Genomic DNA, 16,197 nt, shown 5'->3' on the forward strand with positions numbered 1-16,197 from the left:
TTGGGTATGGCTTAGGGTTAGGGTAGGTGTAAGGGATAGGGTTAGGGTTAGGTTTAGGGTACGGGTTAGGGTTTAGGTTAGGGTTATGGTTCGGTTTAGGGTTAGGGTTTGGTTATGGGTTAGGGTTAGTTTTAGGTTTAGGGTACGGATTAGGGTATGTGTTAGGGTTAGGGTTAGGGTGCGGTTGGCATTAGGGTACGGGTTAGGGTTAGGGTAAGGTTACGGGTCAGAATTAGAGTTAGGGTTAGTGTTCGGGTTAGGGTTAGCATACGGGTTAGGGTTAGGGTTTTGGTACGGGTTAGGGTTAGGGTTATGGTTAGGGTACGGTTTAGGGTTAGGGTTCGGGATAGGGTTAGGGTTACGGTATGGTTAGTGTTAGGGTTAGGGTACGGGTACGGATTAGGGTTAGGGTTAGTGTTAGGGTAAGGGTTAGGGTACTGGTTAGGGTTAGCTTTAAGGTTAGAGTTAGGTTTAGGGTTAGGGTTTGGTTTGGTTGAGGTTACAGTTTAGTGTTAGGGCAAGGGTTAGGGTTAGGGTTCGGGTACGAGTTAGGGTTAGGTTATGGGTACAGGTTAGGGTAACGTTTAGGGTTAGGGTTAGGGTACCTTTTAGGTTTATGGTTAGGTTTAGGTTTAGGGTTCGGATTAGCGTTAGGGTTAGGATTGGGGTCAGGGTTAGAGTTAGGGTACGGTTTAAGGTTAGGGGTAAGGGTTAGGGTTAGGGTGCGGGTTAGGGTTAGGGTACGGGTTAGGGTTAGGGTTAGGTCTGGTTTATGTTTAGGTTTAGGGTTAGCGTACGGGTTAGGGTTAGGGAACGTTTTAGGGTTAGGGTAAGTTTACGGGTTGGGTTAGGGTTAGGGTTAGGGTACGGGTTACGGTTAGGGTACGGGTTAGGGTTTGGTTTGGTACGGTTTAGGGTTAGGGTTTGGGTACAGGTTAGTGTTACAGTATGGGTTAGAGTTAGGGTAAGGTTACGGGTTAGGGTTAGGGTTAGGTTTAGGGTACGGGCTAGGGCTTGGGTTTGGGTTATGGTTCGGTTTAGGGTTAGGGTTCGGGTTAGGGTTATTTTTAGGTTTAGGGTACGTATTAGGGTATGGGTTAGGGTTAGGTTTAGGTTTTGGGTTAGTGTTAGGGTACGGGTTAGGTTTAGGGTACAAGTTAGGGTTAGGTTGGTTTAGGGTACGGATTAGGGTTAGGGTTAGGGTACGGGTAAGGATTAGGATTAGAGTTAGGGGGGATCCCTGGGTGGCTCAGCGGTTTGGCGCCTGCCTTTAGCCCAGGGCGTGATCCTGGAGACCCAGGATCGAGTCCCACGTCGGGCTCCCGGTGCATGGAGCCTGCTTCTCCCTCTGCCTATGTCTCTGCCTCTCTCTCTCTCTCTCTCTCTGTGACTATCATAAATAAATAAAAAATTTAAAAAAAAAAGGATTAGAGTTAGGGTTAGGGAAATGGCTAGGGTTAGGGTTAGGGTACGGGTTAGGGTTAGGTTTAGGGTTAGAGTTTGGTTTTGGGTTAGGTTTAGGGTTAGGGTTTGGGTTAGGTTGAGTTTACGGTTAGAGTTAGGGCACGGGTTAGGGTACGGATTAGGGTTAGGGATAGGGTTAGGGTTAGGGTACGAGTTAGGGTTAAGTTTTGGGTAGAGTTTAGGATTAGGATGAATGTTAGGGTATGGGTTAGGGCTAGGGTTAGGGAACGCGATTGGTTTAGGGTTAGGGTAAGGGTTAGAGTTAGGGTACGGGAGAGGGTTAGGTTTAGGGGTAGGGGTAGGATACGGGTTAAGGTTAGGGTTAGAGTTAGGGTATGGGTTAAGGTTAGGGTACGTGTTAGGGTTAGGGTTTGTGTACGGGTTAGGGTTAGGGTTAAGGATAGGTTAGGGTAGTGGTTAGGGTTAGGGTATGGTTTAGGGTTAGGGTTAGGGTTAGGGTTAGTGTACCATTTAGGTTTATGGTTAGGTTTAGGGTACGTGTTGGGGTTAGGGTTAGGATATGGGTTAGGGTTAGAGTTAGAATACGGTTTAAAGTTAGGTGTAGGGGTTAGGGTTAGGGTGCGGGTTAAGGTTAGGGTATGGGTTAGGGTTAGGGTTATGATTCAGCTTAGGTTTAGGGTGAGTGTTAGGGTTAGGGTACGGGTTAGGGTTGGGGTAGGTTTTAGGGTTAGGGTAAGTTTACGAGTTAGGGTTGGCATTAGGGTTAGGTTACGGGTTAGGGTTAGGTTTAGGGTTAGAGTTAGTTTTAGGGTTAGGGTTAGGGTTACGGTATGGGTTAGGGTTAGGGTTAGATTTAGGGTGAGTGTACGGGTTAGGGTTAAGGTACGGGTTAGGGTTAGAGTTAGGGTTAGTATAGGGTTAGGATTAGGGTTAGGGTATTGGTTAGGGTTAGGGTTAGGGCAAGGGTTAAGGTTAGGGTTAGGAATAGGTTTAGGTTATGGGTTAGGGTTAGGGTTAGGGTACGGGTTAGGGTTAGTGTTTGTGTTAGTCTATGGCCGAGGGTTAGGGTTATGGTACAGGTTAGGGTATGGGTTAGATTAGGGTTAGCATTAGGGTTCGGGTTAGGTTTAGGGTATGGGTTAGGGTTAGGGTTAGGGTACGGTTTAGGGTTAGGGTACGGTTTAGGGTTAGGGTTAGTGTTAGGGAGAGGGTACGGGTTAGGGTTAGGGTTAGGGAAAACGTACGGGTTAGGGTTAGGGTACGTGTTTGGGTTAGGGTAAGGTTACAGGTTAGTTTTAGGGTTAGGATTGGGGTATGGATTACGGTTAGGATATGGGTTAGAGTTAGGTTTTGGGTACACGTTAGGGTTAGATTTAGGGTAGGGTTAGGGTACGTTTTAGGGTTAGTGTACGGGTTAGGGTCAGGGTTTGTGTACGGGTTTGGGTTAGGTTAGGGTTAGGGTACAGGTTAGGGTTAGGGTAGGGGTTAGGGTTAGGTTTAGGGTATGGGTTAGGGTTAGGTTTAGGGTTAGAGATAGGTTTAGGATTAGGTTAGGGTTAGGGTTTGGGTTAGGTTCAGTTTAGGGGGTAGGTTTAGTGCACGGGTTAGGGTTCGGGTTAGGGTTAGGGTACGGGTTACGGTTAGGGTAAGGATACAAGTTAGGCTTAGTTTTTGGTTAGAGTTTAAGATTAGGTTGAATGTTAGGATATGGGTTGGGATTAGGGTTAGGGTTAGGGTACGGGTTAGGGCTAGGGTTAGGTTATGGTTTAGGGTTAGGGTACAGGTTAGGTTTAGGAGCAGGGTACAGGTTAGGGTAAGGGTTAGGTTACGGTTTTGGTTAGGGTTAGGGTTAGGGTTATGGAACGGGTTAGGGTTAGTGTTAGGATACAGGTTAGGGGGATCCCTGGGTGGCGCAGCGGTTTGGCGCCTGCCTTTGGCCCAGGGCGCGATCCTGGAGACCCGGGATCGAATCCCACGTCGGGCTCCCGGTGCATGGAGCCTGCTTCTCCCTCTGCCTGTGTCTCTGCCTCTCTCTCTCATTCTGTGTGACTATCATAAATAAATAAAAATTAAAAAAAAATTAAAAAAAAAGGATACAGGTTAGGGTTAGAGTTAGGGTAAGGTTTAGGGTTAGGATTATGGGTTAGTGTTAGGGTACGGGTTAGGGTTAGGGTTAGGATTAGGATATGGTTTAGGGTTAGGGTTTGGATTAGGGTACGGGTCAGTGTTAGGGTTAGGTTATGGGTAAGGATTAGGGTTAGTGTTACGGTTAGGGTATGGCATAGGGTTAGGGTTAGGGTACGGGTTAGGGTTAGGTTTAGGTTTAGAGTTAGGTTTAAGGTTAGGTTTAGTTTTAGGGTTAGGGTTTGGGTGGTTGAGGTTACAGATTAGGCTTAGGGCACGGGTTAGGGTTATGGTTAGGGTACGACTTAGGGTTAAAGTTTGGGTGCAGGTTAGGGTTAGGGTGAATGTTAGGGTATGGGTTAGGGTTAGGGTTAAGGAACGGGTTAGGTTTAGGTTTAGGGTTAGGGTTAGAGTTATGATAAGTGTTAGGGTTAGAGTCAGGGTGTTTTAGCGGTAGGGGTAGGGTTTAGGGTTAGGGTACGGGATATTTTAGGGTTAGGGTTAGGGTTAGGGTACGGTTTAGGCTTAGTGTTAGGGTGAGGGTACAGGTTAGGTTTACGGTACGGGTTAGGAGTAGGGAAGGTTACGGGTTAGGGTTAGGGTTAGATTTAGGGTTAGGGTTAGGGTGCGGGTTAGGGTCAAGGTACGTTTTAGGTTTAAGGTTAGGGTTAGGTTTAGGGTACGGGTTAGGTTTAGGGTTAGTTTTAGGGTAAGGGTTAGGGTACGGTTTAGGGTTAGGGTATGGTTTAGGGTTAGGGTTAGGGTAAGAGTTAGGGTTAGGGTTAGAGTTAGGGTACAGGTTGGTGTTAGGGTATGGGTAGGGTTAGGGTAATGTTACGGGTTAGTGTTAGGGTTAGGGTTAGGGTACGGGTACAGTTAGGGTTAGGATTAGGGTACGGATTAGGGTATGGTTTAGTGTTAGGGTTAGGGGTAGGGTTAGGGTTATGGTACGGGTAAGTTTTACCATATGGGTTTGGGTTAGGGTAGGGTTAGGGTATGGGTTAGGGTTAGGGTTAGAATAAGGGTTAGGTTTAGAGGTAGGGTATGTTTTACGGTTAGGGTTAGGGATTAAGTTTTGGGTACGGTTAGGGTTAGGGTACGGGTTAGGTTTAGGGTTAGGGTTAGGTTTAGTTTTAGGTTTAGGTTTAGGGTTAGGGTACGGGTTAGTGTGAGGTTACGGGTTAGGGTTAGGGTAGGGTTAGGGTTAGGGTACGGGTTAGGGTTAGGGTTTGGGTTAGGTTGAGGTTACGGTTTAGGGTAAGGGAACGGTTTAGGGTACGGGTTAGGGTAGGGTACGGGTTAGGTTTAGTGTTAGGATACGAGTTAGGGTTATGGTTTCGGTATGGGTTAGGGTTAGGGTGAATGTTAGGGTATGGGTTAGGCTTAGGCTTTGGGAACGAGTTAGGGTTAGGGTTAGGCTTAGGGTTAGGGTTAGAGTTAGAGTTAGAGTACGGGTTAGGGTTATGGGTAGGGTTAGGATACGGGTTAGGGGTAGGGTGAGGGTACGGGTTAGGGTACGGGTTAGGGTTAGGATTAGGGTACGGTTTAGGGTTAGGGTTAGGGTTAAGGTTATAGTACGGGTTAGGGTTAGGGTTACGGTACGGGTTAGGTTTATGGTACGGGTAAGGGTTAGGGTAAGGTTACGGCTTAGGGTTCGGGTTAGGGTACGGATTATGGTATGGTTTAGTGTTAGGGTTAGGATAGGGATTAGGGTTAGGTTTAGTGTACGGGTTAGGTTTAGGGTTAGGGTTAGTTACGGGTTAGGTTTAGGTTTAGGGTTAGGGTTAGGTTTAGGTTTAGAGTTAGGGTACGGTTTAGGGTGAGGTTACAAGTTAGGGTTAGGGTTAGGTTTAGGGTTAGGGTAGGGGTTAGGGTTAGGGTTAGGTTTTGCGTTAGATTGAGGTTACGGGTTAGGGTAAGGGCATGGTTTAGGGTACGGGTTAAGGTTAGGGTACGGGTTAGGGTTAGTGTTAAGGTACGAGTTATGGTTAGGGGTTGGGTACCGGTTAGGGTTAAGGTGAATCTTAGGGTATGGGTTAGGGTTAGGCTTAGGAAACGGATTAGGGTTAGGGTTAGGTTTAGGGTTAGGGTTTGGGTACAGGTTACGTTTATGGTATGGGTTAGGGTTAGGGTTTGGGTTAAGGTTAGGGTTAGCTTTAGGGTACGGTTTAGGTTTAGGATTAGGGTACGTTTTAGGGTTAGGGTTAGGGTACGGGATAGGGTTAGGGTTAGGATACCTGTTAGGGTTAGAGTTAGGGTATGGTTTAGTTTTAGTGTTAGGGATTAGGGGTAGGGTACGAGTTAGGGTTAGGGTACGGGTTAGGGTTAGTGTTAGGGTACGGTTTAGGGTTAGGGTTTGGGTACGGGTTACGTTTATGGTATGGGTTAGGGTTAGGGTAAGGTTACGCGTTAGAGTTAGGCTTAGGGTTAAGGTACGGTTTAGGGTTAGGGTTAGGGAACGGTTTAGCGTTAGGGTTAGAGTTAGGGTACAGGTTGGTGTTAGGTATGGGTTAGTGTTAGGGTAATGTTATGGGTTAGTTTAGGGTTAGAGTTAGGGTACGGGTTAGGGTTAGTGTTAGGGTTAGAGTTAGGGTACGGGTTGGTGTTAGGTATGGGTTAGTGTTAGTGTAATATTACGGGTTAGTTTAGGGTTAGAGTTAGGGTACGGGTTAGGGATAGGGTTAGGGTTAGGATTAGGGTATGGATTAGGGTATGGTTTAGGGTTAGGTTTAGCGTATGGGTTAGGGTTAGGGTTATGATACGGGTACAGTAGTATATGGGTTAGGGTCAGGGTTAGGTTTAGGGTTAGGGTACGGGTTAGGGTTAGGGTTAGGATAAGGATTATGTTTAGAGTTAGGGTACGGTTTAGGGTTAGGGTTAGTGGTTAGGGTTAGGGTACGTTTAGGGTTAGGGTTAGGGTACGGGTTACGTTTAGGTCTAGGGTTAGGTTTAGGTTTAGGGTTAGGTTTCTGGTGAGTGTGAGGTTACAGGTTAGGGATAGGGTTAGGGTTAGTGTTAGGGTTATGGTTAGGGTTAGGGATAGAGATGGGTTAGTTTGAGGTTATGGTTTAGGGTAAGGGAACGGTTTAGGGTACGGGTTAAGATAAGATACGCGTTAGGTTAGGGTTAGGGTTGGGTTAGGTTTAGGTTTAGGCTTAGGGTATGGGATACGGTGAGGTTACGGGTTAGGGTTAGGGTAAGGGTTAAGGTTAGGGTACGGGTTAGTGTTAGCGTTAGGGTTAGGGTTAGGTTGAGATTACGGGTTAGGGTAAGGGCACGGTTTAGGGTACGGGTTAGGGTTAGGGTACGGGTTAGTGTTAGTGTTAGGGTACGAGTTAGGATTGGGGTTGGGTACAGGTTAGGGTTAGGGTTAATGTTAGGGTATGGGTAGGGGTAAGGGTATGGGTAAGTGTTAGGGTAATGATACGGGTGAGGGTTAGTGTTGGGGTTAGGGTTAGAATTAGGGTGCGGGTTAGGGTTAGGGTTATGGTACAGATTATGGTTAGGGTTAGGGTACGGGTTAGGGTTAGGTTTAGGGTTAGGGTTAGGGTACGGAATAGAGTATGGTTTAGGGTTAGTGTTGGGGTACAGGATAGGGTTAGGGTTAGGGTACGTGTTAGGGTTAGGGTTAGGTTACGGTTAAGAGTTAGGGCTAGGGTTAGGGTATGGGTTAGTGTTAGTGTAAGGTTACGGGTTAGGTTTAGGGTGAGGGTACGGGTTAGGGTTAGGGTACAGGTTAGGGCTAGGATTTGGGTACGGGTTAGGTTTAAGGTTAGGTTTAGGGTTAGGGTACGGGTTAGGGTATGGGTTAGGGTACGGGTTAGGGTTAGGGTTAGGGTACGGATTAGGGTTGGAGTTAGGGCATGAGTTAGGGTTAGGGTAATGTTACGGGTTAGGGTTAGGGCTAGGTTTAGGACTAGGGTTTGGGTGCGGGTTAGGGTTAGGGTAAGGGTTATGGTACATTTAGGGTTAGGGTTAGGGTACGGGTTAGTGTTAGGTTTAGGGTTAGGGTACGGACTAGGGTTGGGTTAGGGTTAGGGTTGTGGTACGGTTTAGGGTTAGGGCTAGGGTTAGGGATAGGGTACGGGTTGTGGTTAGGGTATGGGTTAGGGTTAGGGTAATGATTCGGGTTTGGGTTAGGGTTAGGGTTGGGGTGCGGGTTAGGGTTAGGGTTATGGTAGGGATATTGGTTAGGTTTAGGGTACGGGTAGGGTACGGGTTAGGGTAATGGTTAGGGTGCGGAAGTTTAGGGATATGGTAGGGATAGGGTTAGGTTTAGTGTACGGGTTAGGTTTAGCTTAGAGTTAGGTTACGGGTTAGGTTTAGGTTTAGGGTTATGGTTAGGTTTAGGTTTAGAGTTAGGGTTAGGTTACGGGTTAGGGTGAGGTTACGGGTTAGGGTTAGGGTTACGTTACGGGTTAGGGTTAGTGATAGGTGTAGGGTTAGTGTTTGGGTTAGGTTGAGGTTACGGGTTAGGGTAAGGGCACGGTTTAGGGTACGGGTTATTGTTAGGGTACTTGTTAGAGTTAGTGTTAGGGTACGAGTTAGGTTTAGGGTTTGGGTACGGGTTAGGGTTAGGCTGAATGTTAGGGTATGCGTTAGGGTTAGGCTTAGGGAACGGATTAGGGTTAGGTTTAGGGTTAGGGTACGGGTTAGAGTTAAGGTTAGGGGTTAGGGTTAGGATACGGGTTAGGGTTAGGGTTAGGGTACTGGTTAGGGTTAGCGTATGGGTTAGGGTTAGGATTTGAGTTAGGGTTAGTGTTAGGGTTAGGGTACAGGTTAGGGTTAGGTTTGGGGACAGTTTAGGGTTAGGGTTTAGCGTTAGGGTACTGGATAGGTTTAGGGTTAGGATACGTGTTAGGGTTAGAATTAGGATACGGTTTAGTTTTAGTGTTAGGGGTTAGGGTTCAGGTACGGGTTAGGTTAGTGTACGGGTTAGGGTTAGGGTAAGTTTACGGGTTAGAGTTAGAGTTAGGGTTAGGGTACGGGTTAGGGTTAGGGTTATGGTACGGGTTAGGTTTAGCATATGGGTTAGGGTTACGGTTAGTGTTAGGGTTAGGGTACGGGTTAGGGTTAGGGGTAGGGTACGAGTTAGGGTTATGGTTTGGGTTGGGTTAGGGTTAGGGTGAATGTTAGTGTATGGGTTAGTGTTAGCATTAGGGAATGGGTTAGGGTTTGGGTTAGGGTTAGGATTAGGGTTAGTGTTAGGGTATGGGTTAGGGTACGAGTTAGGGTTAGGGTACGGGTTAGGGTTAGGGTTTGGGTATGGGTTAGGGTAGGGTAAGGTTTAGGGTTAGGGTTTGGGTACGGGTTAGGGTTATGGTTAGGGTTAGGTTTAGGGTACGGTTAGGGTTAGTGTTAGGTTATGGGTGAGGGTTAGATTTAGGGTACGCTTTAGGGTTAGGGGTAGGGGTTAGAATTACGGTAAGGGTTAGGGTTAGGTTACCGGTTAGGGTTAGTGTTAGGGTATGGTTTAGGTTTAGGGTTGGGGTTAAGGTTAGGGTTAGGGTACCGGTTAGGGTTAGGGTACGGTTTAAGTTTAGGGTAAGGTTACGGGTTAGGGTTAGGGTTCGGGTTAGGGTACTGGTTAGGGTTAGATTTAGGGTTAGGGTACAGGTTAGGGTTAGGTTTAGGATACGGGTTAGGGTTAGGTTTTAGGTTAGGGTACGGGTACGGGTTAGGTTTAGTGTACGGGTTAGGGTTAGGTTTAGGGTACGGGTAAGGATTAGGGTTAGGGTACGGGTTAGGGTTAGGGTTAGGGTACGGGATAGGGTTAGGTTTAGTGTTAGAGTTAGGTTTAGGTTTAGGTTTAGAGTTAGGGTTACGGTTTGGGTTACGTTGAGTTTAGGGGTTAGGAAAAGGGCACGGGTTAGAGTACGGGTTAAGGTTAGGGTACGGGTTAGGGTTAGGGTACGAGTTAGGGTTTGGGTATGGGTTAGCATGAGGGTGAATGTTAGGTTATGGGTTAGTGTTAGGGTTAGGGAATGGGTTAGGGTTTGGGTTATGGTTAGGGTTAATGTTAGGTTACGGGTTAGGTTTATGGTTAGCGTTAGGGTACGAGTTAGGGTTAGGGTACGGGTTAGGGTTAGGGTTTGGGTACAGGTTAGGGTTAGGGTTAGGGTTAGGGTACCGTTTAGGGTTATGGTTAGTTTTGTATCGAACAGGGGATGGCAAGATCCTGTACAGCCAGTGTGGGGACGTGATGAGGGCCCTGGGCCAGAACCCCACCATCGCCTAGGTGCTCAAGGGCCTGGGGAATCCAAGAGCGATGGTGAGGATCCTCAGGAACTATTCCTCAGTGTGGTAATGGGCCTACAGTTCTTCAGCTAAGAACTTCCCTTTATCTTCATGGGCCCAGACCTCAAGCAGGTTTGTCTCAACTAGCAAATCCCACAGATTTCTCCTGCTTTCAGCGGGAGTCCCCTGCCCCCGTGGGAGCCCCGTAGTCTCCTCAGTTCTGAGGACCCGGGTGACTTTCCTTCACCCTCCTTTATGGCAGAGATGAATGTGAAGGTGCTGGACTTTGAACACTTCCTGCCCATGCTGCAGACTGTGGCCAAGAACAAGGACCAGGGCACCTATAAGGACTACTTCGAAGGCCGTCAGGTGTTTGACAAGGAAGGGAATGGCACCGTCATGGGTGCTGGTTTAGGGGACGGGTTAGGGTTAGGGTTAGCATACTTGTTAGGGTTAGAGTTAAGGTACGGTTTAAGGTTAGGGGTAGGGTTTAGGGTTAGGGTGCGGGTTAGGGTTAGGGTATGGGTTAGGGTTAGGGTTAGGGTACGCTTTAGATTTAGGGTTAGGGTTAGGGTACGGGTTAGGGTTAGGGTACGTATTAGGGTTAGGGTAAGTTTATGGGTTAGGGTTAGTGTTAGGGTTAGGGTACAGGTTACGGTTAGGGTATGCGTTAGGGTTTGGTATGGGTACGGATTAGGGTTAGGTTTAGGGTTAGGATTAGGTTTAGGGTACGGGTTAGGGTTAGGTTATGGTTTAGGGTTAGGGTTATGCTTAGGGTTAGAGTACAGGTTGGGGTTAGGGTATGGGTTAGGTTTATGGTAATGTTATGGGTGAGGGTTAGGGTTAGGTTTAGGGTGCGGGTTAGGGTTAGGGTTATGGTACGGATTAGGGTTAGGGTATGGGTTAGGGTTAGTTTTAGGGTTAGGGTTAGGGTACGGAGTAGAGTAAGGTTTAGGGTTAGGGTTGGGCTACAGGTTAGGGTTAGGGTTAGGGTACGTGTTAGGGTTAGGGTTAGGTTACGGTTTAGACTTAGGGTTAGGGTTAGGGTACGGGTTAGGGTTAGTGTAATGTTACGGGTTAGTGTTAGGGTTATGTTTAGGGTACGGGTTAGGGTTACGGTACGGGTAGGGTGAGGATTTGGGTACGGGTTATGGTTAGGTTTAGGGTTAGGGTTAGTGTTAGGGTGCGGGTTAGGGATAGGGTTAGGGTACGGTTTAGGTTTAGGGTTAGGGTTAGGGTATGGGTTGGGTTTAGGGAATGGGTTAGGGTTAGGGTAATGTTTTGGGTTAGGGTTAGGGTTAGTGTTCGTGTGCGGGTTAGGGTTAGTGTTAGGGTTATGGTAGGGATTAGGTTTAGGGTACGAGTTAGGGTTAGTTTTAGGTTTGGGTTAGGGTACGGAGTAGGGTATGGTTTAGGGTTAGGGTTGGGGTTAGGGTATTGGTTAGGGTCAGGGTCAGGGTTAGGGTTAGGTTTAGGGTACGGATTAGGGTATGGGTTAGGGCTAGGGTTAGGGTATGGGTTAGCATTAGGGTACGGGTTAGGGTTAGGGTAAGGTTACGGATTAGGATTAGGGTTAGGGTTAGGGTACGGGTTAGGGTTTGATCACGGGTTAGGGTTAGGGTTTGGGTACGGGTTAGGGTTAGGGTTAGCGTTAGGGTACGGGTTTAGGGTACGGGTTAGGGTACGGGTTTAGGGTTAGGATTAGGGTATGGTTTAGGGTTCAGGGTTAGGGTACGGGTAAGGATTAGTGTTAGGGTTAGGGTACGGGTTAGGCTTAGGGTTAGGGTACAGGTTAGGGTTAGGGTAAGGTTACGGGTTAGAATTAGGGTTAGGGTTAGAGTACGGGTTAGGGTTAGAGTACGGGTTAGGATTTGGGCGTGGGTACGGGTTAGGGTTAGGGTTAGAGTTAGGGTACGGGTTAGGGTAAGGATTACGGGTTAGGATTAGGTTGAGGGTTAGGGTTAGGGTACGGGTTAGGGATAGCGTAGGGTACGGTTTAGGGTTAGGGTGAGGGTACGGGTTGCGGTTGGGTATGGGTTAGTTAGGGTAATGTTTTGGTTGGGTTAGGGTTAGGGTTAGTGTTAGGGTCCGGGTTAGGGTTAGGGTTATGGTAGGTATTAGGGTTAGGTTCAGGGTACGGGTTAGGTTTAGGGTTAGGATAAGGGTATGGAGTAGGGTATGGTTTAGGGTTCGGGTTGGGGTATGGGTTAGGGTTAGGGTTAGGGTTAGGGTTATGGTACGGGTTAGGTGTAGCATGTGGGATAGGGTTAAGGTTAGGGTTAGGTTTAAGGCACGGGTTAGGTTTAGGGTTAGAATACGTGTTAGGGTCAGAGTTAGGGTACGGTTTAAGCTTAGGTTTAGGGGTTAGGGTTAAGGTACGATTAGGGTTAGGGTTAGGGTACAGGTTAGAGTTAGGTTAGGGTTAGGGTTAGGTTTAGTGGTAGGGTTAGTGTAAGGGTTAGTTTTACGGTTTGGGTGTGGGTTAGGGTTAGGTTAGGGTAGTGTTTAAGGTTAGGGTTAGGGTTAGGGTAAGGTTAAGGGATAGGGTTAGGGTTAGGGTACTTGTTAGTTTTAGGGTTAGGGTTAGAGTACTGGTTAGGGTTAGGATTAGGGTACGGGTTAGGGTTAGGTTTAGTGTTAGAGTATGCGTAAGTGTATGGGTTAAGGTTAGGTTTAGTGTTAGGATTAGGGTTAGCGTTAGGATTAGGGTTATGGTTCGGGTTAGGGTTAGGGTACTGGTTAGGGTTAGATTTAGGGTTAGGGTACGGGTTGGGGATAGGTTTAGGATACGGGTTAGTGTTAGGTTCAGTGTATGGGTTAGGGTTAGGGTAACGTTTAGGGTTAGGGTATGGGTCAGGGTTAAGGTTTGGATTAGGGTACGGGTTAGGGTTAGGTTTAGGGTATGTGTAGGGATTAGGGACAGGTTTAGGGTTAGGGTACGGGTACGGGTTAGGGTTAGGGTATGGGTTAGGGTTAGGTTTAAGGTAAGATTTAGGTTTATGGTTTGGTTTATTTTTTTATGGTTTGGTTTAGGTTTAGGGTTTGGATTAGGGTACGGGTTAGGGTATGGGTTAGGGTAGGGTTTAGGTTTAGGTTTAGGGTTAGGGTTAGGTTTAGGGTACGGGTTAGGGTTAGGGTACGTTGTAGGGTTAGGGTGTGTTTACGGGTTAGAGTTACGGTTAGGGTTAGGGTATGCGTTATGGTTAGGGTACGGGTTAGGGTTTGGTTTGGGTACAGATTAGGGTTAGGTTAGGGTTAGGGTTAGGGTAGAGTACAGGTTAGGGTTAGGGTTAGGGTACGGTTTAGGGTTAGGGTTAGGGTTAGAGTACGGGTTGGGTTACGGTATGGGTTAGGGATAGGGTAATGTTACGGGTTAGGGTTAGGGTTAGCGTTAGGGTACGGGTTACGGTTAGGGTACGTGTTAGGGTTTGGTTTGGGTACGGGTTAGGGTTAGGTTTAGGGTTAGGGTTAGGGTACGGAGTAGAGTATGGTTTAGGGTTAGGGTTGGGTTACAGGTTAGGGTCATGGTTAGGGGTAGGTTTAGGGTACGTGACCGTGTTAGGGTTAGGGTATGGTTTAGGGTTAGTGTTAGGGTACGTGACAGTGTTAGGGTTAGGGTATGGTTTAGGGTTAGTGTTAGGGTACTGGTTAGGGTTAGGGTAAGGTTACGTGGTAGGGTTAGAATTAGGGTACGGGTTAGGGTTAGGCTTAGGGTATGGTTTAGGGTTAGGGTTAGGGTTAGGTTATGGGTTGGGGTTAGGGTATGGGTTAGGGTTAGGGTAATGTCTCGGGTTACGGTTAGGGTTAGGGCTAGTGTTAGTGTGCGCGTTAGGGTTAGAGTTGGGGTTATGGTCGGGATTAGGCTTAGGTTTAGGTACGGGTTAGGGTTAGGGTACGGAGTAGGGTATGGTTTAGGTTTAGGGTTGGGGTAAGGGTTAGGTTTAGGTTTAGGGTTAGGGTAAGGTTTAGGGTTATGGTTAGGTTTAGGGTTACGGTTAGGGTTAAGGTCAGGGTTAGGTTAGGGTAGTGGTTAGGGTTAGAGTTACGGTTAGGGTACGGTTTAGGTTTAGGTTAGGTTTAGGATTAGGGTACTGGTTAGGGTTAGGGTTAGGGTGCGGGTTAGGGTTAGGTTTCGGATATGGGTTAGGATTAGGGTTCGTGTACGATTTAGCATTAGAGTAAGGTTTAGGGTTAGATTACGGGTTAGGGTACAGGTTAGGGGTAGGGGTAGGTTTAGGGTACGGCTTAGGTTTATGCTTTGGGTTCGGGTTAGGTTTTGGGTGAGGGTTAGAGTAAGGTTTAGGTATACGGTACGGGTTAGGATTAGGTTTAGGTTACGGATTAGTGTTAGGGTTAGGGTACGGTTTAGGGTCAGGGTTAAGGTAATTGTTAGATTTAGAGTACGGGTTAGGTTTAGCGTTTGGGTTATGGGTAGGTTTTGTGTTAGGGTTAGGATTAGGGTTAGGGTGCGGTTTAGGGTTAGGGTTATGGTAGGGATTAAGGTTAGGTTTATGGTACGGGTTAGGATTAGGTTTAGGGTACGGGTTAGGGTTAGGGTTAGGGTACGGTTTAGGGTTAGGGTTAGGGTAAGGAGTTAGGGTTAGGGTTAGGTTTTTGTACGGGTTAGGGTTAGGGTTAGGGTATGGGTTAGGGATAGGGTTACGGTACGGTTTAGGGTATGGGTTAGGGTTAGGGTACGGGTTAGGGTTAGGGTAAGTTTATGGGTTAGAGTTAGAGTTATGGTTAGGTTTAGTGTTCGGGTTAGAGTTTGGGTTAGGGTTAGGGTTAGGTTTAGGTTAGGGTTAGGGTCGGGTTTAGGGTTTGTTTTAGGTTTAGGGTACGGATTAGGGTATGCGTTAGACTTAGGGTTAGGGTTCGGGTTAGGGTTAGGGTTAGGGTACGGGTTAGGGTTTGGGTACGAGTTAGGGTTAGGGTTAGGATTAGGGTATGGTTTAGTGTTAGGTTTAGGGTACGGGTAAGGATTAGGGTTAGGGTTAGGGTTAGGATACGGGTTAGGGTTAGGGTTAGGGTTAGGCACAGGTTAGGGTTAGGTTTAGGGTTAGGGTTTGGGTTAGGTTGAGTTTATGGGTTAGATTTAGGGCACGGGTTAGGGTTCGGGTATGAGTTAGGGTTAGAGTTTGGATACAGGTTAGGGTAAGGGTATATATTAGGGTATGGGTTAGGGTTAGGGTTAGGCTTAGGGAACGGGTTAGGGTTAGAGTTAGGGTACGTGTGAGGGTTAGGGTTAGGGGTAGTGTTAGGATACGGGTTAGAGTTAGGATTAGGGTTAGGGTTAGGGTACGGGTTAGATTTAGGGTTAGGGTACGGTTTAAGGTTAGGGTTGCGGTACGGGTTTGGTTTAGGGTACGTGTTAGGGTTAGTGTACCGTTATGGGTTAGGTTTAGGGTTAGAATACGGGTTAGGGTTAGGGTTTGGGTACGGATTAGTGTTAGGGTTAGGGTTAGGTTTTGTGTACGGTTTAGGGTTAGGGTACGGGTTAGGGTTACGGTACAGGTTAGGGTTAGGCTAAGGTTACGGGTTAGGGTTAGAGTTATGGTTAGGTTTAGTGTTCCGGTTAGGGTTTGGGTTAGGGTTATGGTTCGGTTTAGGGTTGGGGTTAGGGTAGGGTTTAGGGTTAGTTTTAGGTTTAGGGTACGGATTAGGGTATGGGTTAGGCTTAGTGTTAGGGTTATGGTACGGGTTAGGTTGTGGGTACGGGTTAGGGTTAAGGTTAAGTTTAGGGTTAGGGTACGGGTTAGGGTTAGGGTACAGGTTAGGGTTAGATTTAGGATTAGGGTATGGTTTAGGGTTAGGTTTAGGTTACGGGTCAGGATTAGGGTTAGGGTAAGGGTACGGGTTACGGTTAGGGTTAGGGCACAGGTTAGGGTTAGGTTTATGGTCAGAGTTAGGTTTAGGGTTAGGTTTAGGTTTAGGGTTAGGGTTTGGGTTTGGTTGAGTTTACGGTTAGGGTTAGGGCACGGTTAGGGTTAGGGTTCGGATACGATTTAGGGTTAGAGTTTGGATACAGGTTAGGGTAAGTGTATATGTTAGGGTATGGGTTAGGTGTAGGGTTAGGCTTAGGGAACGGGTTAGGGTTAGGGTTAGAGTTAGGGTACGTGTGAGGTTTAGGGTTAGAAGTAGGTTTAGGAGGATCCCTGGGTGGCGCAGCGGTTTGGCGCCTGCCTTTGGCCCAGGGCGCGATCCTGGAGACCCGGGATCGAATCCCACGTCGGGCTTCCAGTGCATGGAGCCTGCTTCTCCCTCTGCCTGTGTCTCTGTCTCTCTCTCCCTCTCTCTGTGTACTCATGAATAAATAAAATATTAAAAAAAAGGATACGGGTTAGAGTTAGGGTTAGGGTTAGGGCACACGTTAGAGTTAGGGTTAGGGTTAGGGCACACGTTAGATTTAGG

General features: G+C 47.4%; 1 pseudogene; it reads left to right on the forward strand.

The window, feature by feature from the left end:
* The window catches only part of LOC129519897 (myosin light polypeptide 6-like), a 103,505-nt pseudogene extending 93,297 nt beyond the window's left edge, over positions 1-10,208 (forward strand).
* Positions 10,209-16,197: the final 5,989 nt, after the last annotated feature.

The sequence above is a fragment of the Nyctereutes procyonoides genome, unplaced genomic scaffold (genome assembly GCF_905146905.1).
Source record: "Nyctereutes procyonoides isolate TBG_1078 unplaced genomic scaffold, NYPRO_anot_genome, whole genome shotgun sequence".
NCBI classification, from domain to species: domain Eukaryota; kingdom Metazoa; phylum Chordata; class Mammalia; order Carnivora; family Canidae; genus Nyctereutes; species Nyctereutes procyonoides.